A 24,741-nucleotide genomic window follows, 5' to 3' on the forward strand; every position below is an offset into this window, starting at 1 on the left:
TTGGGGAGATTTGGAAGGATTTTTTATCGATTGGAATAATCGAGATGTTGAGGCTTTGTGAGTGAAACATTGCCTGGGAGGACATCTGGTCGACACTTTGTGTTGATGTCTAGTTCCCAAGGTATGAAGGGTGGTGTTGGTCATTGAGCTCTAACCTCAGATACACACCTAGATCCCTGGGTTGATGGTTAGCAAATAAGCCTAATGGTAGAGAGGCTGAAAGCTTTAATGCATCTTAGTCCCACTCGGATTGATTTCCCTGGTCAAGAATATAGTCCGTGGCATTGCGATGCCTAAACTATTGAGTGACCTTGGATAGATTGCCTTGGTCAGGAATCTAGTCCATGGCATTGCGGTGCCTAAGCTTCTTCATAGATTATGTATTTTGAGATCTTCCATGTACCTCTATGATTATATGCAAGTATGAATGCCTCCCTAGCTAAGAGGGAGTGTTGAAGAATGTAACTAGGCTCAGTCTTCATAAATTGTACTTGAGTCAAAATGTAATATTTGTCAAAAGAAAGCAAAAAAATTTTATTATTAATTTAATTGACTTGTTAAAGCATGGGTTTCATGCTTGGGTCAATTGTTATAGGTCAAGCCTCCATTGTAGGCTTTAGGATTGTTTACTTGAGTCAAAAGTCAAAGTTTGTTTGGTCAAAGACTCCTCCATCAAAGTCTCCTTGTTGTCGGCCTCATCATCAAGTCGGCTTCCCTCAATGAACTCATGTCGGCCTAATATAGAGACACTTCTATTCAAGAACTCATGTTGGCTCATTTATGATGGACAAACAACTATATATACAAGCCTAAGGACTTCGCATCAAGCATAGAAAGGAGCTCAGATTTCAGAGAGATGAACTCGCAGGATCTCAGAGACCAGTGCGGAAATCTCAAGTATGGGTTCGGTGTAAATCTCAAAAGAAGGTTCATTTCGATATACCACAGTGAAAAGAAGTTTGATCAAATTAAGAGTGATGAGTTCTGAAGCAAGTGCAGTTCGATACTATCACAGTGTAGAAGCTCGGTGCTATTGCAGTGAAGAAGTTCAGTGCTACCTCAGTGATGAAGTCTGAATATTACAATGAAGACTTGGTGTATTATAGTGAGGAAACTCAGATTATTGCAGGACCGAGATTTGAGTTTGGGGTAGTCATCACAGGATCGAGGGCAGGAAGAACACATTGAAGAATGCAATACTAATCACAAGGTTGACTTGATGGAGGGAGTCTCTAGTATAGGTTGTGAAGGTCTTGGTTATCTCATCTTGTTTTTGAATCTACTGAAGGAAGAATTTTGACCGAGTTTTCCCCTAGAGTGGAGTTTTTCCCTGGTTGTGTGCCTACATCTCATGTCCTCTATTATTTGTTGTTTGGCATTAGTCTTGATGATAAAGAAAAGATAAATCGAATGAAAGAATAATAATAATGAAACATCACAAGATAATGTCATAAGAAGAGAAATCAATTAACTGCCACACTTTGGATTTCTCAACAAGCCAGAATGCAGATCTAGGTAGAGAAGTTCGAAATGCTTAGAGGAGGTCGAAATTATTGGAGGGACCCACATGAGGCAAAGGACCAGCAAGTATAAATAAGAGGAAGGCAGCATCATTTGGGGCTTTTGATCATTTGACAAACTACATTGTTGCTCAAGTTGTTCAGCTGAGTCACAAAGTGTTGTTGAGCACCAAAGTTTCCCAAGGAGGAAATTCACCCTTCTCTTCGGTGGACTACGAGTGCCACCCTAGGAAGGTTTCACCATTTTCTTGAGGAGGCAAGGAGAGGCATAGCACAGGTACCACGAAATTTTTTGAGCTCAGCTAGGACGCAGAATTAGAGCTACGTTGTCCTTTGGGAGTTGGTGCCGGAAATTAGAAGCCACATAGTTGTTGGGTAATCCATTTCAGAATTTGTTGGAGGAGAGGAGAGAATTTGTAGAGAAGAAGGAGCCATCTCATCAGTACGAACTTCCCTTGCTGAAGCTTACGCAATACTGCCTAGGCTTGCACAGTAGTTGAGAAGGAGTTGTTGTGGGTGGTCTTGGTCAGTGGTATTTGGAGCTGGGCTGTTGTGTGGGAGTTAGAAGGGAACCAGGGGTAAATTTTCCACTATTTTGGAGGGTTGCAAAGACAAAAATTTCTGCAGACCAAAATTTATTGGCAGTGGAGAAGTGTTGGGAATTTGGGGTCAATTTTGGAGCGTCAAAACTAGAGGAAACCCTTTTTGGGTTTTTTTGGGTTTTTGACAAGGATCTCAAATCTAATTTTGCAGAATTTTCTGGGCAGATTTGAGGGGTCAAACCAGGGTCTCAACACAGCCAGCAGTGCAGAATTACTAGGGCCAGCACAGATTTCTGGAAGAGAAACTCCTGCAACAGTTGGGCATTGATATATCGACCACTTCAGGCTTGTAGCTTTCCTTGTGCAAGCCCAGATGCACTCTTTATATTTCACATTGCACTCCAGCAGTTATATCTAATAAAAATTCCCCATTCTGGAGTGTTTGGAGCATTTCTAGTTTATTGGTTACCGAAAAAATTTATGCTGAATTGTATTGCATGTTTTTGTTATCACTGTAAATTTTTCCATTAGGAATATTACAACTTTGGGGTTTTGGACCACTACTTGGGTGCACCAACTTTGATTATGCATATCTCTCAATTCGTGAGGGCTCACATGACGCCCCACACACCTCTAGCTACATTCCAGTCTTGTATGAACCACATATGTTTTGGGCAGTTGCAGCGCTTTGTCCTTGTCTTCTTTGACGACATACCCATCTATAGCCGGACTTGGGAGGAGCACCATCAACACTTGGAGGTAGTACTTTGCATACTAGAGGAGCAGCAGTTGTATGCAAAGGTCCAAATGTGAATTTGGACTGACATAGATGTTATACCTATTGATTTGGGGTAGCATCGGATGTGCTCTAGCCATGAAAATTGGTGGACAGGCTAAAGCACATGAGTTCTCCAAAACCCAGAAAAGGTTTGGGCAGATTTTACCCGGTTAAAGAGATATTAAAATAATTAATATTTTTAATGGAGTTCCTAAGTCTAAACTTAGGAAAAATAAAATATTAATGGGTGTTACTATTAAATTGGGTTAGAAGGTTCTAAAAGACATGGATCAAGCCAAATCTAATCTTAGTCATTGATTAGAGATGTAATCTCGGTTGTTGAAGGACCAACAGGAAAAGTATAAGAGGAGGCTTGAGGGTCAGTTCGAGAACACACCAGAGTGATTAGTCATTCATTTTGCTATAGCGGGGTTGCTAAGCAAAAGTGAATCAGTGATCAGCAGCGAGGGGCGATGAGTACTGGGCAGAGAGGCAGAGACAGTGCCAAGAGACCAGAGCAGAAGCAGAGAGCAAGAGGCTGCAGCCAGTTCAGGCCACGCAGAGCTCAGCAGAGACAACGCAGAGGCTGGAGGGACTACGTCATCCACGCAGAGAGCGGCTGGAATGACGCAAAGGGTCCCAGAGGCTGCGCAATGCCTCATAAGGCTGACGCAAAGAGGTTTGAGGCTGACATAGAGCAGCAGGAGGCTGACGTGGAGGCCAGAAGGGCCAGCGCTAAGCTTCAGAGTCACTGGAGAGGGTTTCGTGGGACAAGTTTTCTGACTACCTATTTCCGAATAGAGAGGTATTGCTGCTGTGTATTTTTCTCTATCGGGTGAGCTAGTTAGGCACCCAGTTGTACTCAAGGAAATACTGCATAATAATAAACCCTCAGAATTGCTGCACCGGTTTTCCCGCATTGGGTTTTTTCGAGGACATTTGTCCAAAAATAGCAGTGTCACTTGCGCGTTTTTTTTCTTTCAACTGTTGATCTGTAGATGTTGTGATTGTATTGTGTTTATTTAGGTATTTAAATGTTTTAAATAACTTGTTCAAATTTCAACAAGTAGAAGAAATAAACCAGCAAAATACAGATTAGTTTTCTAACGGATAGACTTAGAAAATTCAACATGGTATCAGACCGTGGTTGCAGATCCAGGAGAGTTGAAGGCATCAGCTAAGTAGAGAATTTGCAGCAAAATCAGCTGTCCCGAGTGACAGAAGTTGATCCTTGCAGAAGCGACAGAGGAAGGGTTGACACAGAGGGACTGCGTCATCGGTCCGGGCCAGAGAAAGGACAACAGAGAGGCTGAGGAGGGCAGAGAGAGGCTCACGCAGAGACCAAGAGCGTTGACGCAGAGGCTGAGGAAGTTGTTTTTGCCAGTGTCGGGATTGCGCAAATCCTAGAGGCTCATTCCTTCAGTTGTTGGGGCATAGGACGTTGTGGGCAATTTGCGGGAGCAAAGCTGGTGGATTAATGTGGTCAGAACAGTACCTAACAGCAATGTTCCACCAAGGTTCCAGGACGAGGGGGCGAGGGAGCGAGGGGGTGCGGGAGCGGCCTATGCAAAAGCTCCCTACCATTTTTTAGGAAACGTGGGGGAGCGTCAGGGTCTTAAAAATTTATAAATATAAAATATAATTTATTAATTGAGTCCACTATGACAATTTGGTTTGAATTGAAAAGCTGCAAAGCATGATCATTGATATGAATATCATTTGACATTATCCAAATTTATAATATCATATAAAATAATAAATTTAAAATTCTAATTCAGCTTGGTCAAATTCTAATTTAGATTTTGGTCAGACAGAGGGAGAGCTTCAGCTTGATAAGGTAGCCACTGAATTCTGTGAAAAGGTAAATGAACAGATCAGGAACACTGCATTGGCAGTAGAAGGGGAAACTGCAATGGGTTGTCCAGCTGTATTGGATCCAACAGCTAGAAAGTTTGTTATATTATATATAATATAGACAGTACACCATATGCTGAAAGAAGAGTTTTAGTTCCAGGAGAGATGAGAAGATCACATGAAAGAGTTTCTGACAGTTTACTATCAAATGACATTGACTGCAGGATGACCATCTGCAAACCAACTTGGGTGACCAACGATGGCATGGATAATTTGTCTACCTTATTAGAGCAATGCCATGCAGTTCAAACTTCAAACTAGCAGTGTATTTCAGGGGTGAAAATAATTTTCAGACCTGAGAATTCAAGCTGAGCAACTGTGGTCTGTGTAAATTTTGTAACTGTATAAATTCATATATAACGACAGTTCCTGAGATTTCTTGCTGCCCATAGTATTTTGTCATGCTTGCAGTAAACGCATGTTAGTCTATAGTCCACCCAATTATTTCTCGCATGACATAGGTGCTGCTTCCATAGTTTGTATGTCAAATGTCATGCAAATTAAAAACACAAACTGAATGTCTCGTATTCTTTGCCTGTCACTCCAGTTATCTCCCCACTGTAATCCTTAAAAGGGAAAATTCATGTACGTGCTATATGGTCCAACAAATTTCCATGATACTGACCCTCTAAAATAACGCTTGTTGAAACCAAAAGACAGCACAAGACGTTATCCCCATACAGAACATGAGTAGCTTTGTACCACTTTAGGTCTATTAAATCATAAACTATAAGCAAGGCCATTTTTTTGGGAGCGTGGGGAAACGTCCCCTCAGGGAAGGGAAACGTTTCCCTGGCATGTCCCCCTGAGTTTCCTCCATTTTGGGAGCGTGGGGAAACGTCCCCTACTCGTCCCCAAGTCCTCGGAGCGCGGGGGAGCGAGGAAACTAGACCCCTAAGGGGGGGGGGTGCGAGTCCCCGTGGAAAACTGCCTAACAGGGCAAAACCAAGGTAGAGGGAGTTGTTGTCAAGATGGATTTCTAGCCAAGGAATTCGGATCAGTGTTGCGGGTGCACAGACAATCGGAGAGGGGAAACTTGACGATTGGCAGAAGGATGTCTAGGAGGGAAATTGGGACTGAGAGGGAGTCCAATAGAGAACTTCCAGGCGGGAAGTAGAGAGACTCAACAAGAGTCGAGAGGAGAACTTCCAGAGGGAAGAAGAGAGACTCGGAGGAGTCGACAGAAGAGCAGAGAGATGGTCGTGAATGGGCTGAGAGATCAGGATAGGCTGGACGGAGCGTCCAACTTTGTGGTCTGGAAGACTAGGATCTTGTCCATTCTAGACAAACATCGCATCAAGAGCTTCGCCTGGAGAATAATGGCTATCCCAGTTGACCCAGTAGCTAATGAGAAGTACAAGGAAGCAATGGCCAAGGCAAAATGCATTATCCTTGATGGGGTCAAGGATCATGTGGTCCAACATATTGCCGAGAAGGAGATGGCAAAGGAGATGTCGGACACCTTGAAGATGTTGTACCAGCATACTTCTGTGCAGAGGAAGATGTTACTTGAGAATCAGCTAAGGTCATACCAGATGCAGAAGAGAGAGTAGATAGATCACTTCCTCGGTTGGTTGAAGGAGATCCGGGACCAACTGACTTCCATAGGAACCACGCTGGATGAAGAGTTGATGGTAAGGACCACACTTAGCGCAGTCTCCAAGGAGTGGGAGACATTTGTCCAGGGGATATTGCGCAAGGCGGATCTTCCAAATTGGGAAAAGTTGTGGGCGTCTCTTCGTTAAAAGGAGATCACGCGATTGAGCAAGGTGGGAAGTAGCAGCAAAGGGGTCAGAAACAAGAAGGAAGTGGAAGAGGATGTGTCTCTAGCATCTGCAAGAAAGCAAGAGAAGAGGAAGAAGAAGGACCTCTCCAAGGTCAAGTGCTTCCATTGTGGGGAACTGGGTCATTATGCGAACCAGTGTCCGAGGAAGAAGAACAAGGGAGAGGCGTCTGACTTTAAGGCAATGCCAACGAAGGCAGAGAAAGAAGTCGAGGAGGATGAAGATTGTGCCATGAGTGCTCATGTACCTATAGAGAAGAGGTGGGGAGACATCGAGTTGTAGTCAGGAAGACTACAGGTGATGAGGGGCAGGATCCTTGAGGTACCCAAACTCTTGGATTATACCTTACTACAGGAGCCCCGAAGAGAGAGTAGCAGGACTGGCAGATGTCGGTAGAAATGGATGCGGATGAAGCAGCAGAGAGTGATACAGTGCACTAGTCCCGGGCAACGTAGAGCTAGCAGGTTGCAGCAGTGCGAGAGATATAGAGGAGGTTGCAACAATGCAAGATGGCGTAGAGAGGTTTGCAGTGGTGTGAGAGGCAGGGAGTTGTTGCAGCAGCGCAGAGGCAGTAGATGGAGCACTTGATAGCGGCAGAGAGAGCTTCAACATCGGGAGTGTTTCTAGCCTAACAGGGATGTCAGTAGTTGGGTTGATCAGTTACTTACTTCTTAGTAACTGAGTTGAAGTGCAGTAGCAGTATGCAATAGCATGATGCAGCATGATGAGAGGGGGTTGTAGTGCAGATGCAGTGTTGGGAGAAAGGACCAGCAGCAGCACGGATGCAGAGGGAGCTGACGTACGGATGCAACAATCGCAGTGGCAGGGCTGCAGCAATACAGGATGCAACAATGTAGAGGATGTTGGGTAGGGAGGCCTAGCATCAACACAGGTACCGGTGTCGTATAATCAGAGTGATGCTCAGTTGGAATATTACTATAGCACAGTCCTCGCTAAGAGGGAGTATTGATTTGGGGTAGCATCGGATGTGATCTAGCCATGAAAATTGGTGGAGATGCTAAAGCACATGAGATCTCCAAGACCCAGAAATGGTTTGGGCAGATTCTACACAATTAAGGAGATATTAAAATAATTAATATTTTTAATGGAGTTCCTAGGTCTAAACTTAGGAAAAATAAAATATAAATGGGTATTAATATAAAACTAGGTTAGAAAGTTCTAAAAGACATGGATCAAGCCAAATCTAATCTTAGCCGTTGTTTAAAGATGTAATCTCGGCCGTTGAAGGACCAACAGGAAAAGTATAAGAGGAGGCTTGAGGGTCAGTTCGAGAACACACCAAAGTGATCAATCATTCATTTTGCTAGAGCGGGGTTGTTAAGAAAAAGTGAATCAGTGATCAGCAGCGAGGGGCAGTGAGTACTGGGCAGAGAGGCAGAGACAGTGCCAAAAGACCAGTGTAGAAGCAGAGAGCGAGAGGCGACAGCCAGTTCAGGCCACGTAGAGCTCAGCAAAGACAACGCAGAGGCCAGGGGGACTGCGTCATCCATGCAAAGAGCAGTTGGAGTGACGCAGAGGGTCCCAGAGGCTGCACAGTGCTTCATAAGGCTGACGTAGAGAGGTTTAAGGCTGACGCAAAGCAACAGGAGGCTGACACAGAGGCCAAAGGAGCTAGCGCTAAGCTTCAGAGTCGTTGGAGAGGGTTTCGTGGGACAGGTTTTCTAAATAACTATTTCCGAATAGAGAGATATTGTTGCTGTGTATTTTTCTCTGTTGGGTGAGCCAGTTAGGCATCCAGTTGTACTCAAGGAAATACTGCATAATAATAAACCCTCAGAATAGCTGCACCGGTTTTCCCGCTACATGTGCCCGGCTACCGGCCTGCGGTGACTATATAAATAAAAAATAATGGTGTGTGTGTGTTATCGGGCTATCGAGGGCGCATGTAGCCGGGCATTTAATGCCCAATGGTAGGCTCGTTAGCTCTTGCCTTTATACTACTACAGATCATATATCTGGTTTGATGACGTGTCATATCAATAGATCGCGAAGCTAAGACATCAATGTCCCAAGAACCAGAAGAGATGAGGGAGATGCAAGATAAAGGAAGTTGGAAGACCGTAGAGAAGAAAAAGAAAGCTACATCACCAATCTCGCCAAGAAAAACAAGGAGCCAGACAATTAGAAATTAAGAAATTATAGGTCCGATAGACCAATTTAGTCTCCGAATGTTAACCATCATCATCATTAAATTCACACACATATTTGTACGATAACATCATCACAACATTTACTGTCCAACATGTCTAAGCGCTCCAACATATTGGATCGCATTTTGACTCTGAATTAATTTAAATAAAATAACCTCTGGGTATTGAAATCATTAAATATAAAAGCAGGTTTCAGCAATTAAAGAATTGTGTTGATTTAAAGGCAAGTGTGAGGCGAGCCTAACTTGAATAACATAATTTTCACAGTTAAACTGGTGTGCAAGTAAATTTCTTTAAATGCATAACAGGATGCTTTCAAAAAGCCCTATAACACACAGAATACAACATAAATGCATATTCACAGTCTTCAATTTTTACTGAAATTTACGCAAACATAATGCTGTGTATGGAATGGCCATAAATGGAGTAAACTTCGTTCCTGCGTACCTTGTTGAAAAGTCTCTCCCCTGTTAAGAAATACTCTGACGAATGCAAACAAGAACTGGACCAAAATGTCTGCCACCAAAGCTTAGTGATAAATTATCCATTGTTGCAACTTAGTTTTCTGAAAGATAATTTGTGCGGGCAAGGAGTTGTAGAAAGTACTGGAAATTCTGTGTCCGTATTCCTAACGCAACTTCTTCCCATCGTTCCACGTATGCAGTTTTTTGGATCAGAGTAAATCATCGTGTACAGAAATTCTTTATGTCGATGTTAACTTAGCCCAAAGGATTGAGTGGATTCGCTATCAACTTATCCAAAGGACGCTTGTGGATCACAGGCCTCTGAGCAAAGGGGATTCTTACGGGAAGCTGGGTTAAATTAGACTGCTTATTAACTTTAGATTACATGTTTTTTTATCTTAGTATGTTTCGTAAATCACATTTGTGTATTAACATCATGCTCACATCATTTTTACTAACTGATAGCTGTTAAATAACAACTCTCAAAGCTATGTGAACTTTTTCATTGAGCAAAAGCAAATATTGCGGGTCAAAAGATTTGACTTCAAATTGCAATGCAACGGGAAAGGCTAACTTAACTAAATTTTTAACAAGAAATTTTTCTTTCTTAATCTTGTTGTCAAGTTTGTAATACAAATAAGTGTTATATAGTAGCTAGTACTCCGTTTTAGCTTAAATATAGTTGAATCAAATAAAAAATAATAAAGACAAAAATTTAATCACAAAAATAAAACGATTAATAAAATATTATATTATTTGATGTCATCACCAAAAATTAAGAAATATGATTAACTAATATTGTTTATATTAAAATACATATATGTGTGTGTTATATATATATGAAATGAAATGAAATGATATTTTAAGGTCCACAAGACTAAAAATAGTCTATGAGACCATTAGTTTCATGTTTTTCACTTTTTGCAATTAAATCATTTTCCAATTCAAATTGATGATGTGCTGGCCCAACCTTCCAACAGTCCCTAAAAAGACAATGCTAAGAACCTGATGCTAACATGTTCTCATAACTTTCTCTGATGTCTTTGAATGCATCAGATTCCAAAATGAAATGTTTTTCGGATTCTTCCAACCCTAGACGTACAAAATGTACACACCCGTTCTTCCCAAGCTTCTTTAGGCCTTTTCCACCATCCTGTCTATAATTACATTTATTAAAATATGTTTTCAATATAATAATAAGTCACCTTAAATTGAAAATATTGTGAAAAAATTATAATTCATGAAAATAGAAATAATAATAAAAAATGAAATAAAACTAAAAGCAAAAAAATAGTAACTAATAGAAATGGAAGTTACTAAAAAAACCCATAATAAGACCTCAACCAATCACCTTACAAATAAATAAATTTCAATAATAATAATAAAATAATAAAAATTGAATTCCTAATGTTAAACTATGGATAAACATCATAATTTTTTGGTCAAAGACAAACTAATACCCAGTCATACGTAAAACTGAATGTGTTATACCACCATGCCGTATAATAATACTAATTTTCAAATAATAATAATAATAATAATGTGTAACTACAATTTATTTTATTAATTAATTAATCATCTACAATAAGACAATTCATTCTAGATAAAGTGAATGGTTGAGGTGTTGGAATGAACCTCAACAATGCTGGTCAGGAATAATTGACTAGGGATAGTAAATGAATGAATCACTGAAGTCAAATCAATAAGAAGGTGAGTTGAAAATCGAGTCGATAGGATGATAGTCAAGTCAAAGAGAAATTATTTAGTTAATTGACAAAAGTTGATAATCGACTAGAGCAGTCGAAAAGATCGCATTTAGGTGTATGTCCTTAGTCGACTTAGATTGTTGGTCAATTGATGATTGAAAGGGAATCGACTACAGTCAGAACTGGTCAAAAAACAATTACAAATCCCAAGGTTTTGGGCATCTTAGCCAATGATATTCAACCACCTATATTTATGCAAGATGCTTCGAATTGGGGTTTTCTATACCTATAAATAAAGCATGACGTAAGGCTAGTGAGAGATGATAAGATAATCACAATCAACAAAGATCAGGTAATGTATGAATCCATTGGTCTTAGGTGTGGACCATGGTCGACGTTCAGTATAATTGGCTATATTATTCAACCAGTATAATTGGCTATATTATTCAACTCAGAATATAAGAGCGATGAAGCTCAAAGGTTGGTAGGTTTTCCCGATTAAGATTTACATGATAAAAAATTTGTGTGTTGTGTAATTCTTTATGGTGTGTCATTGTTTATTTTTTTTATTTTTATACTATCTCATGATCTTTAAAGGTTTGTGTTAATTGAGCTTCTTGTTTAGTTTAGATATCCAGTCAACTCTATATTAGAACTTTTGATGTCTAAAATGTAAATTAGGTTTCCTTAAGCCCAACATTTGATATCAAAGCTTATTTTGGCTGCAAAGGGACCTCTCTATTGTTAAAGGTTAAGGATCTTGAACCTAGCTCTCCTCAATAATGTCATTCTTGATTAGATTAAAAAAAATAAGCCTATTTAAGTGGGGGTCTTAAGACAAAGCTTCAGTTAAAGAAGGATGGCTAACAGTACAAGAATTGAGATTGAGAAGTTTAATGGCCAAAATTTTGAGCTTTGGAAACTTAAAATGAAGTATCTCCTCACAGATCAAGAAATACGGATCGTTGTGCATCTCAAAACACCTTTTATTGGCATGGCAATGAAAGCTTTAGAGAAACTCAAAAGAAAATCAAGGAGTGCGATTCAACTTTCCCTTGTAGACTCAATGTTGTTGAATGTATGTAGGGAAGACACTACCAAGAAACTATGGGATAAGTTGGGAAACTTATGCCAGTCAAAATTGCTTATCAATAAGTTGTTTCTTTATAAGAAACTTTACAAACTTGAGGATGAAAGAGGGTCATCCGATCACGAAACAACTACATGCCTCCAATATTGTGATTAATCAACTATTGAGTGTGGAAATCTTTGTTACAGGAGAAGAAAAGTATGTCAATATATTGTGTTCTTTGCCACACTCATGGGATAGTTAGTCGTGGCTATTTGAAGTAATACAACTACATTGACTCTTGATGATGTGGCGGCATCTCTATTATCATAGGAGATGAGGTGAAGGAATATGGAAGTATCAACTAAAGATTCTCTATAAGTAAGATGTCAATTGATAGACAAATGAAAAGGAAAGTTCTCCAAAGGAAGATCTAGATCAAAAGCAAGATATAAATCTCATGCTAGGTCAACAAGATAATGATGGAAATGCAATAAAGAAGGGATTACAAAAGATCTTGCAAGTAAAAGATTGTAGAATAGAGCAAAGGATCTGATGAGAAATAAACTAAAGGGAGGACTTCTTCAAATGAAGGAAGAGATGTGTATTTAGCCTTGACAAGCACATAATCAAATCACAAGTCATGGTAGATCAACTTAGGAGCATCCTATCATATGAAACCCCATAGGAAGTGGTTCCATGAGTATGAGGAATATGATGGAGGGGATGTTTTCCTAAGTGATTATTCAGCAACTAGGATAATCAATCAAGGTCGTGGTCATCTAATGCTAAAGGACAGTTGAAGCAAGACATTTCCAGGGGTACTGCATTTTCTAGTTTGGCTAGAAATGTAATATTTTTCGGTCGAATGGGTGATGCATGCATACCATATTTGAGAAGGATTCTTGTAAGATGGTTCATGGTGTGATGTTGATGATGAGAGGTGTTCAAATTGGGACATTGTACAATCTATTGGGGCATAGCAACCTAAGTGGATACAATAGTGTAGTTGTTCCTAAAATCAACCAATCAACCTCTTTTCTAGTTGATGAAACCATGTTGTGGTATCAAAGAATGGGATACATTGGAGAGAAAGGACTTTAAGTTATGCAAAGCAAAGGTATGGTCAATGGTTTGCCTAGTAACTATCTATAAGTTGGTTTTTCTGAATATTTCTTTATGGGAAACAAACATAGGTTCCCATCTAACACTACAAGGGAAAAATGAATTTTAGAGATGATTCATAGTGATGTATTTGGTCCAATACTAGTATATTCACTAGGTGAATCCATAGATTATGTATCCTTCATTGATGATTTCTCCAAGATGACATGCTTGTATTTCTTGAGGAAGAAGTTTGATGTTTTCAAGAAGTTTCAATAGTTTAAATCTCTTGTGCAAAAGTATATAGATAGGAAGATAAAATTGCTAAAAACTGACAATACAGATGAATTCTATGGTAAAGAGTTTGATAAATTCTACAAATAGCATGAGATAGTACACCAAATGACTATTCCATACACTTCACGACAAAATGGATTTGTTTAAAGAATGAATGGGATGTTGATGGATAAGGCAAGGAGCATGCTCAGTAGTGTAGGATTAGCATAAGAGTTATAGGTAGAGGCAGTCAACACTGCATGTGGATTGGTAAATAGGTCTCCATCATCGACATTGATCAACAAAACTAGATATGAAGTATAATTTGGTAAAAATCCATCACTTACACATCTCAAAGTATTTGGCTATGAGGATTTTGTCCACATTCCAATGGAGAAGAGGAGAAAATTGGATAACAAGACAGCCAAGTGTATTTTCATTTGCTACAAGGATAGAATGAAATGACATAAGTTGTGGGATCTGATGACAAGCAAGAAAATTTGTAGCCCAGTTGTGATCATTGAGGAAGTTAGGTGTATTTTTAAGACTAAATAAACTCCAAAAAAGGATAAATGAAACAAAATATGGTGTTTGACTTGAATTCAAAAGAAAGTGATTCAGAGTGAGTTGACGAAGTCAAATGAAGAGGTGGAACAACAAAATTTAGTCTAGAGGAGGTTTGGTCGAGTAAGGAAAGAACCTGAAAGGTATACTCCACCTGATTTTCAATCTACTTTTGTGTTCTCTATCACTAGCAATGAACCCAAGTGGTTGAGGAGGCATTCAAATCAAGAAAGGGTAAACTCTAGTCAAAATCCATGAAGGAAGAAATAGACTCTTTATACAAGCATGAGACATGGTATTTGGTCAAATTACCTAATGGAAGGAAGCTTGTTGGCTGCAAGTAGGTGTTCGAGAAAAAATGAATGCAACAGGTCAAGTCAAGAAGTACAAGGCTTGACTTGTGGTAAAAGGTTATTCCCAAGTCAAGGGAGTCGACTTCAGTGAGATATTTTTCCTTATTGCAAAATTAACTTCCATCATAGTGCTAATGCCTTGGTTAAAATATTTGAAAGGGAGATAATGAAAATGGAAGTAAGGACAATGTTTCTACATCGTGATTTGGAGAAGAAAATATATATGAAACATCTTGAAAGATTTACAGTAAATGGTAAGGAGAGGCTAGTATGCAAATTGAAGAAGTCCCTTTATGGTTTGAAGAAATCACCCAATATGTGGTACCAAAAGTTTGAAACATACATCCAAGGATTGGAATTTGTGAGAAGCCAAGTTGATCATATTGTATATCTCAAGTTGGAAGGAAAGTGTTTCATATATGTATTGTTGTATGTCAATGACATGTTGTTGATTGGAAACAACATGGGTGCAATTAGGGAAGTGAAAATGTAGCTATCCTCTAAATTCAACATGAAGGATATCAGTGTTTCACATTTCATTCTTGAAATGAAGATTAGGAGAGAATGCACAATTAGGAAACCATGGATAAGTCAGAGGAAGTATGTTAAAACAATTATAAAGTGTTTCGACATGCAATATAGTAAATCAATGAAGGTACAAATTCTACTTGGATAAAGACTAACTGTTGAACGGTGTCCAAAGACATAGGAAGAAAGAGAGGACATGGTACATGTTACATGTGCAAGTGTTATAGGTAGTGAAATGTATGTAATGGCTTGCACTCGATTGGATATTGCTCATGCAATGGGAGTATTGAGTAGATACATGACAATACCTAGAAAAGTGCATTAGTTTGTTGTCAAAAGAGTATTCAGGTATTTCAGTGGCACAAGTGACCATGTGATTTTCTACCATGAAGAACCTAAGGATGACAATGAAGAAACTACACAAGGATTTGTTAATGTTGATTGGGATAGTGATTTGGATAGAAGAAGGTCAACTAGCAAATGTGTATTCAAGTTCTTCAGGTGAACTATTAGTTGGATGAGTAAGCGTCAATCGATCATGGCAGTATCAACAATGGAGGTTGAATACATGGCAGCCACTCAAGCAAGCAAGTAGTCTAGTTGTGGTAGTTGTGTTGAGTGATTAAGTTTGCTCAAGAAGCAATAAGGATAGGTTGTGATAGTCAAAGTGCAATATTCCTAGTAAAGAACCTAACTTACAATTAAAGGACAAAACATATTGATGTGCAGTACCATTTCATTAAAGACATGATGGAAAGCAAGAAGGTGCTACTAGTAAAAGTGAATAATGTTCCGGACTTTCTAAAAAAGTCAGTGAGTGATGATAAATCATATTGGTGCAAAGAGAAATTGGGCTTGGGAGTCCTGGTTCACTAAAGGCACAATATTAACAAATCATGCAAAGAAGACAACAAGTGGGAGAATGATGAAGTGTTGTACTCTTTGCAAGTAATCTTAGTTTATTAGAGTTTAGTTAGTCAACCTATGGTCAAGCAAGACAACTAGGAATGAACCTTAACGATTCTAGTTGGGAAAAATCAATTAAGGAAAGCAAGTTAACGAGACAATTGAAGTTAAGTTGATGAGAAACTAAGTCGACAATCGAATTAATAGGATGACGGTCAATTCGAAGTGCAGTTAACTCAGTTAAAGTCAATGGGTAGTCGAGTGGTCAATGAAAGTTGATAATTGATTGTGATGCAGGTGTTAGTTTTTGTAGCATAAAATGGTGTTCTAGTATCGATACTTTGTGGAGAGGCTAAACCATGGGAGTTCTCCAAAAACCAGAAACAGTTTCTAGAAATTCCACCTAGAGATGGCTCAATTAAATTATTTGACCATAATTAAAACTTTCCTAAGTCTAACTTAGGAAAAGTGGTTAATTAATAGGAATTAATTGAGAAAGGTGTGAATCGTCTAGAAACTCACACGGATCAACTTAGAGATAATTTCAACCATTGATTAAGATTTAAACTTGGTTATTGGAGTCCCAACTAGAGAGTATAAAAAGAGGTCAATGGGTAGATGGAGAACACACATTGCAGATACTCAATGATCTAGACGGTTCGATGCTCTAGTGTAGGTGATCAGCAAGATATATCGAGTCAGAGATAGAGTAGTAAGTGTCAGTGGGGTAGGGACAGTGATCTGGAGGAATATTTGTAGATTCGAAGAGGTAGAAACAAGCGACAGAAATATTCCACAATGAAGCTGGCCCAGAACAACCACAAGGGTCGCGCGGATTTTTCTGGCGGGTGGCAATTAGGGTTGTGTTGGTTTTCCTAGTACAACTATGAGGATCACACAGATTTTCCTAGCATAGCCACATGGATCAACAGAAGAAAAACGACCTGCGCATGGGTTGGACGGCTAGTTTTTAGAGGGAGATAGAAGGCGAGTTTTGTTTGTGAAGGGAAAGAATTTTGTCTCCAAATTGTTTTTGTCAGATTCTTGCTGATTGGATAGCCAGCTGGGCTTCCAAAGATTGTACTCAGAATTCATTGGTGCATAATAAAATAAACCCTCAATTGTTGCACCAGTTTTCCCAAATTAGGTTTTTTCAAGGACATTTGTCAAAAAAATAATGGTGTCAATATTTTTGTATGTGTGCTAGAATTTCTTAGTTCCTATTTTTTCTTCTGCAATTAATTTTTATGGTGAAGAAATCACAGTGTGAATATTTCGTTATTTTGTTGTAAACAAAATAAACTGCATAATTAATTTATCAGTTAGAAGAAATATTTCCAATTACTGCATTCCAAGCAATTCTCACATGGTATTAGAGCATATTTGACGGACAGGAAGCTCAAAGGCGAAGGGAAAAATTTGCGACTCAGAGGGAGTTGTAGTACGAATTTTCTAGAGGGCATGCGGGTTAAATCAAGACAGTCACGAGAGCCTCACGAGATTTCCTTGTACAACCGTGCGGATCGTGCGAGTACAGACTAGACAACCATGAGTGCAACGCATGGAGCAACAACTTAGATTTTTGCAAAGAATATTTTTTTTCTAGGCACATAAGGGTTTTGCAACAGTTTGCAGTAGTAGAATCAATGTCGGGTGGAAGAGAAAGCACACACGCAAAGGGATATTTTTCTTAGATGGTTTCTAGTTTAAAAATCTAGATTTCCAGTTGCAGCCAACAATAGCTACAAACGTATTTTCTCACTCTAGAAAGGAGTGTGAATAGCAGATTCAACAATCGAGTAGGTTAAAGAGGGGGATTTCATTTCTAGTTTCAGAGATGGCCACACTTGGGCATAGAGATTAGGATAGGTTGGAGGGAGCCTCCTATATGTCATCTGGAAGGCAAGGATGTCCTTCCTCCTGGATGAATTTGGCCTAAAGACCTATGCAGAAAATGTTGTGGAAGTACTGACCAATGCGGATCAGTAGAGAGAGTATAGGAAAGAAATGGCCAAAGTGAAGCAAACGATTCTGGATGGAGTCTGAGACATGTAGTCTCAGATATATTTGGCAATAACATTACCAAGGAGAAGTGGGATGCTCTCGCAAGGTTGTTTCAAAATCCTTCTGAGCAACGGAAGATGTTCCTGAAGGAGAAGCTGAGAAACATCAAGATGCAGAAGAGTGAAGACATAGATCCCTTTCTCTCTAGAATTTAGGAAATTTGAGATCATCTTGCAGCCATTGGGGAAGTGTCTCAACCTACATATCTTGTGTGTTTGGCCCTAAACAGTGCCTTAGAGGACTGGGAAGTCTTTGTCCAAGGCATTCTGGGACAAGGCACATTACCAGGGTGGGACAGGGTATGGTCATACCCATAACATGAGGAGATGAGGCGATTTATAGTAAAGAGATCGATCAACAGAAGCAACAATAAGGGTTTGAAAGGTGAGAAGGAGGAAGAGAATGTGACCCTTGCATCAAAGGGTCCCAATTAGGGACAGGGGGAAATGAAGAAAAAGAAGGACCTATCAAAGGTCAAGTGCTTGAGGTGTGGTGATTTTGGCCACTATAGTACTCAGTGTCCTTAAAGGAAGAAGGACAAGCAGGAGAAGCAGGACTAGGTTGCAGCGTCCGCAGAGATAGACAATTTGTCCTCCAGGTTGGAGGAAGATTTCATCATGTTTGCAACTATACATCTAGCAGTGAGGTTGGGCGATATGGAACTATAGTCCCAGAGTTGCACAGAGGTTTGGGCAGGGTCCATTGAGGGGTACTCCTCATGGATCATTACCTTGCTACAAGGACCCACAATATTCAATAGTAGGAGGATCAGTGGTAGTTGATGCAGTCAATACTAGAGTGACAGTTGAAGACTGGTTGCAGCTACGTGTTGAGGAGCGCAGAGAAATGTTGATAGCAAAGAATGAGGCTCAATAGCATAATCAACAACAACACAAATTTCTCAGTGGACAGTGCAGAGGCTAGTAGCAATCAAATGCTTATGATACAGTTGTAGGGATGCTTCTCAGTTGTAGTGGCAACAACAACAGTTGAGAGGGAGATGAGTTATAATGTAGATGCAAAGCTAGAAGAAATATAGTAGTGTCAGCAACAACACAGCTGTAGCATCAGAGTTGCGCAGTGGTTGGTGGGTGGTGGCAGGCAGCCATAGTGACCAGACATTAACAACATGTATAGAGGGTGATGAAAAGGCATGGTATTGTAGCAATACGACACTTGAACACCTTCCTCACTAAGAGGGAGTGTTAGTTTTTGTAGCATCATATGGTGTTCTAGTCTCCAGACTTTGTGGAGAGGCTAAAACACAAGAGTTTTCCAAAACCCAGAAAAATTGTTTTTGGAAATTCCACCAAGATATGGCTCAATTAAATCAACTAACCATAATTAAAAAATTCCTAAGTCTAACTTAGGAAAAATCGTTAATTAATAGGAATTAATTGAGAAATGTGTGAATCATCTTGAAACTCAATCAGATCGACTTAGGGATAATCTCAACCATTGATTAATATTTAATATTTGTCATTGGAGTCCTAACTAGGGATTATAAGAAGATGTTTATGGGTAGATGGAGAACATACATTGCAAATAGTCAATGATATAGATAGTTCAATACTCCAGTGTAGGTGATTAGCAAGAGAGATCGAGTTAGAGATCAAGTAGCGTCAGAGGGGCAGAGACAGTGACCTGGAGGAATATTTCTAGTTTTGGAGAGGCAGCAACAAGTGATAGAAATATTCCACAATGAAGCTAGCCTAGAATAGTCGCAAGGGTCGCGCACATTTTTCTAATGGGTCGTAGTTAGGATTACGCAGGTTTTCCAGTACATCCATGAGGATCATGTGGGTTTTCATAGCACAGTCACGCGAATCACTAGAAGTGGAAATGACATGCACAGGGGTTGGTCAACCAATATTCAGAGGGAGACAAAGGTCGGGGTTTTTTTGTGAGGGGAGAGAATTTTCTCTCTAATTTTTTTTGTAAGATTCTTGCTGGTTGGATAGCCAACTGGGCTTCCAAATATTGTACTCAGAATTCACTGATGCATAATAAAATAAACCCTCAGTTGTTGGACCACTTTTCCCACATTATGTTTTTCCCGGGAAATTTGTCCAAAAAATAATGGTGTTAATATTTTCGTGTGTGTGCTAGCATTTCTTAGTTCCTATTTTTGCTTCCGTAATTAAGTTTTATGGTGAAGAAATTGCAATGTGAATATTTCATTATTTTACTGTAAACAAAATAAACTGCATAATTAATTTATCAGTTAGAAGAAATATTACCAGTTGTTGCATTTGAAGGAATTCTTATAGTAGAAGCATCTAACCTCCAAGTCAAATACATTTGACTAATACCTAGGGCTCATCCATTTACTAAGGGAGTTGGTTCCCTAATTGCTAATTATTTGTAATTTGTTATGTTTCTAGGAATTCTATAAAGATTGTAATATTGATGTAATTAGCATGTAATTAGATCTTCCTCTAAGAAGAGATCTCTGGATCTTGACTGAGTTAGAGAGATTTTAGAGTTAGTTACATATTTTGAGTGAAATGTGGATCTAAAGGATCTAGAGATAGGCTTATTAGTTGAGTGAATTGTGGATCTGAACTAATTCTAGTTCAGGATCCTTTTGTATATTTTGGAAGCCAAAAAAGGCATTCGAGAGAGGAATCATCAAGGAAGGAAGAATTGGAAGATTTGGAGGCCGAATATGGTCATGAGGTTGAGTAGGGAAGATTCAATGTAAATCAGGCCAAGGGTGGCCCTTGTAAAAATTTTGTGTGTATTAATTAATAGAGGGAATAATATGTATTGAGGTTCTTCATTGCAATATGTCAAGTTGTGTCTAGGCTAATATATTAAAATAGATATGTAGCGGCTACAACCACCCTCCAAAATTTTGCCTTAACCTGTTTTGGAGCCTCCCTACCAACCTTTCACAACACTTTGTCTTGCTTCGTCAAGTACTCAAGCTTCAATGTTTTCCTCACATAAAGGCAGCCTATCAATCACAGTTTGATCCATTCCCCTCACAGGTTGTTCACCCGGACTTGGTCCAGCTACACGCTAAGCAGCTTCCCCTTGAAAATTGTGCATTTCTGGAGGGTAACCAACCTTCCCTCTTGAAATTGTGCAATCCTCTCTGGCAGCCTGCTGGGCTCCAGGATTGCGCAATCCTGCCAGTCAACACTCCCATCGGGATTTGCGCAAATTTCCCTAGCAGGGCTGCTCAGCCCAAAATTTGCACAAATCTGGGCAACAATCAGCTGCTCTGCTCAGAAATTGCGCAAACCTCTTGGGCATTCAGCCCAACTCCCCGCCAGAAATGCGCATTTTTCCCAAGCAGTTGAGCAACTGCATGCATGAGCAGTCCTGTTGACCAATTCCACCTGGGACCGAGGAAACTTGAGTTGTATGCATGCATGAATTAATCTTCACAGAATAGCAAGAGGAAACATGCAAAAGGAATCCCATGATTCAGGGAGCTATTTTTAGCAGCCAAGGGTTACATGCAAAGTTGTTTTAGAAGTTTCCCTCCAAGTGTCACTTTTTCCTATATTTGTGGCATGCGTGTCATGAGACCAAACTTATTTATTCGATGCATCAGACCTCATTCTTTCACATCGATCTTGGAGCTATGACATCCCACAACACATCCAGGACTCTTCGACACATTCGGCTCAGCTATTCACGGGTAAGTGGCCTCAACTTGTCTTTTTCAGCATTTTTGTTGCTTTTTGTGTATTCGCTTGTGTGAGTGTTGTTTGCTTGATTTATTTGAACGCTTGCTGTCATTTACATGTATACTAGCTTGTCCTAGCTCTGTTTCAGTTTTCGTTGCTATCTCACTACTGTCGCATGCATGAAATTGTTTTGCACGGACATTCGCCGAACCGACAAACTGCCTCACCCACATGCATGTTGATCTATTTGTTGAATATTTCATTCATGTTTTGCATACACTGTCAATCACTTCTGCTATCACTTAGTGTCGCCATGCATTCACTGTCTTACTTACTTTCAGTTGCCTGTTGGCGAGCTAGGCCAACCTTGGCCCGGACACTACCTTCACCAAGGCTGCATTGCACAATCTGGGAAAGGAAGGCTCACCTTCCTCTCTAGATTTGTGCATTCCTACCCAACCCTAACCTCCAAGACTGTTTTGCGCATTTCTGGAGGGCAGTGACTGCTTGGCCCAAGAAATTGAGCAAATCAGTCCCTGGGCCTGCATTCCTTCCTAGCTGGAATTGCGCATTGCACGATCCCAGTATCCAGTTGCCTGATTGGATTGCACATTTCGCAGATCTAGCAGCCAATCTTGCCTCCTAGACAACCCAGACTGGGTTTTGCGCAGTTCTGGCAACCAATCACCCAACCTCCTAGTAAAATTTGCATAATCTTGTTCACCGGTTTCCCAAGTATGTGTTGTGTTATTTCTTGGATTTGCTTTGTTTTCATTGACATATTTCTTGCCACGCATGTTGCTTGTCTCCAAATATTTCAAGTGTTCATCTATCTCAATAGCTTCCAAGAGAATAGGATCTCAAGGGAGTGATGGTATTGCAGCTAGAGCAGCAGCTGAACATGTGTCCTTTATCCAGGAGGATCTCGTCTAATCAGCTACATAGGTGCAGTGTCGTCATCAGCAATTCAGTCCGGTGTCGTTCAATTTCGATAGTGTTGATTATGGTTCAGGTTGTTCAGGTGATGTTAATGGTTTTCATGGTGATGGTTTTTGTACCTGGTTGTCAACATGTGGTTGTCATCAGTTCCACCAGGATTTGGTCGTCGACATGTGTTGTCGTTCGCCTCACAGGATTTGGGTTGTCGACATGTGGTTTTCATCCACTTTGCAGGATTTGGTTGTCAACGTATTCATCGTCAGTTCCGCCAAGGTTGGTTATCGAAAAGGATTCAGGTATCTCCATGTGGTTTTATGTCACAGTGTGACAAATGTGTTGTAAAAGGGTTTTTAGAACAAAGTGTGTAAAAGTCTAAAATACTAAACACTTAACCTAAGTCTAAAGACCTAAAACCTAAATCCATACATTAAAAATCCTAACCCTAAGCGCTAGACCTAAATCTAAGTTCTAAACCTATCACATTACAGCTATGTGTTAAACCTGTTATCACTCAAATTTTTCCATTAGAAGTTATCAAAGAAGGAAAAGTCTGAGGTAACCACAAACCTAATCTTTTAGACTCAGGTTCTAGCCAACCTAAGTCCAAAGAGGGCTCTCTCTTTATAATTTAACTTTGTTTTGAATAAGATTTTAGGCTAGTTCTTAGTGTTCATGATTGTTTGTTTTGATTGGGTGGTGGAATTAAGGAAACAGATGGGCAGAGCAAGTATTCAGGCCATTGGGCTATGGAGTCAATCAAGAAAGGCTTAACTAGATCTGATCTATCACTAAGGTAAGAGTGCACAGGGCAGGCTAGCACAACAAAAGCAAATCTGCAGGTTTAAATGAATGAAGTAGTCCTAACCAGGGCAAAGGGCAGTGAAGGATCCTTAACCGGGATTAAGATGAAGAAAGGAAGGATGATTAGTAGAAAAGGGCAATGAATAATCCTTTACTATGGACCAAAGGGGGGGTAAACTACGGAAGTAAGGGAGCAATTACAGATTCCCAGACCAAGGTAGTTTAGTAGAAAACATAAATAAAGCAAACAGTTAAAACAAAGAGCACTTAAGCTAATTCTGATGATATCATTCCTTGTTTGTGTTACAGGGAAAAGTTTCTATGCAGAACTGCTAATCCCACTAAGGTGTGGTAGCTACCTTAGAAACAAACAAAGTAAAGCTACTTTCATTTTTCCTTTATGAAAGATAAATGAGAGAAGAATAAAGGAGACCAACCTCTGTCTTGCGCTTGGCTCCTAGTTCGATTCCTCTCTCTTCTGATAGTCCTTTGCTACTTGCTTCCTTGTACACCCAGCTTCACAAAGTACCTGTAGAATCAAAGTAGCATAACACTATACAAGAACATGGATCTATTATCATAAACAATCTAGGATCAGATGTAAATTGACCATACAAATGCATAAAACATAAACGATACAAGAGTATGGAGGAAAACTTGAATAGCTTTTATTGATAATCAAGAAAGAGCCAAGAGAGTTACAACCAGTTGTTCTGACCCAGCATCATCCTCTCAGCAAGTAAACCCTTATTCACCTCATGCAAAGCTTAGATCACCCAACACTATGATGTTGCCTCAAGAAACCAACAACAATTCCTTACAAGATGCAAAATTCCAGCCTCTGGATCTATGGGATGAGGGATCCATATATAGATATATGTAAGGGAGATGAGTCAGCTTGTGATTTGATTAGTGTATTCCCTCTGATAGTTCTTGCTTCCACTTGGAGATTGATGATCTCTTACTCATCCTTGATCGAATTCAGAGAGGCAAGTGTCACAGGAGAAGTTTCTGGAAGATTCCATGCCTCTCCAACTCACGGATTGACACTGCCATTTGTCACTTCTCATCCATCGCACCCCATAGAAGGGCTTTTTGAAATGAAACGCACCCACAGAGTGTACTTACGTGAGATGCAACGCACTTTGCCAATGGAGCAGGTGAAATGATCCTGTTTTGACCAGTTCTGAGCATTTTTTCATGGAGAACTTCTGGGAGAAGCTGTAATCAGTTGACCTTGTTCCTTTAGGGGTTAGAACAACACTTTTAGGGACTTAGGAGCCCTTGGTTTATGGACATTTTATGCTTGGGGTTGCAGTGCCCAAAAATGTCTATAACAGTTTGCTTTATAGATTTTATAAGAAACACACATGAATATTCAAAACAATGAAGAGAATACAATATTTAAACATGAAGAGATAATACTTATTTGTTCCAATTGTGCACAAGAACTCAGTAAAATGTCCTCAGCTTTATTTCATATCCAGCAAAACCAGTCCAGTCTTGAGTACAATAGCTCCTTGGCTCCAAAATAAAATGTCTACAAAAACATATTTTAATCCACCCTAATTACTTCAATTTGTGAAGTATTTATACAAAAATGATACAAAATATCTC

At 39.7% G+C, this 24,741-nt stretch overlaps 1 protein-coding gene across 4 annotated transcripts in view; it reads right to left on the reverse strand.

Annotated features, from left to right (window-relative positions):
* LOC149244930 (protein ACTIVITY OF BC1 COMPLEX KINASE 1, chloroplastic-like) overlaps positions 1–9,482 on the reverse strand; it is a 352,991-nt gene extending 343,509 nt beyond the window's left edge. For 2 of the 4 annotated variants that reach the window (XM_089457622.1, XM_089457623.1), the window contains exons 1-2: positions 9,316–9,481; positions 9,157–9,225 (exon numbers count right to left, since the gene is read on the reverse strand). The gene's annotated coding sequence lies outside the window, so the exon portion shown is untranslated. Of the gene's footprint in view, positions 1–9,156 lie in introns of all 4 variants that reach the window. The other 2 variants (XM_089457620.1, XM_089457621.1) reach the window with 1 other exon arrangement.
* Positions 9,483–24,741: the final 15,259 nt, after the last annotated feature.

The sequence above is a fragment of the Pinus tabuliformis genome, chromosome 7 (genome assembly GCF_031772625.1).
Source record: "Pinus tabuliformis cultivar Carrire ecotype Pingquan chromosome 7, CPIR1, whole genome shotgun sequence".
Lineage (NCBI taxonomy): Eukaryota > Viridiplantae > Streptophyta > Pinopsida > Pinales > Pinaceae > Pinus > Pinus tabuliformis.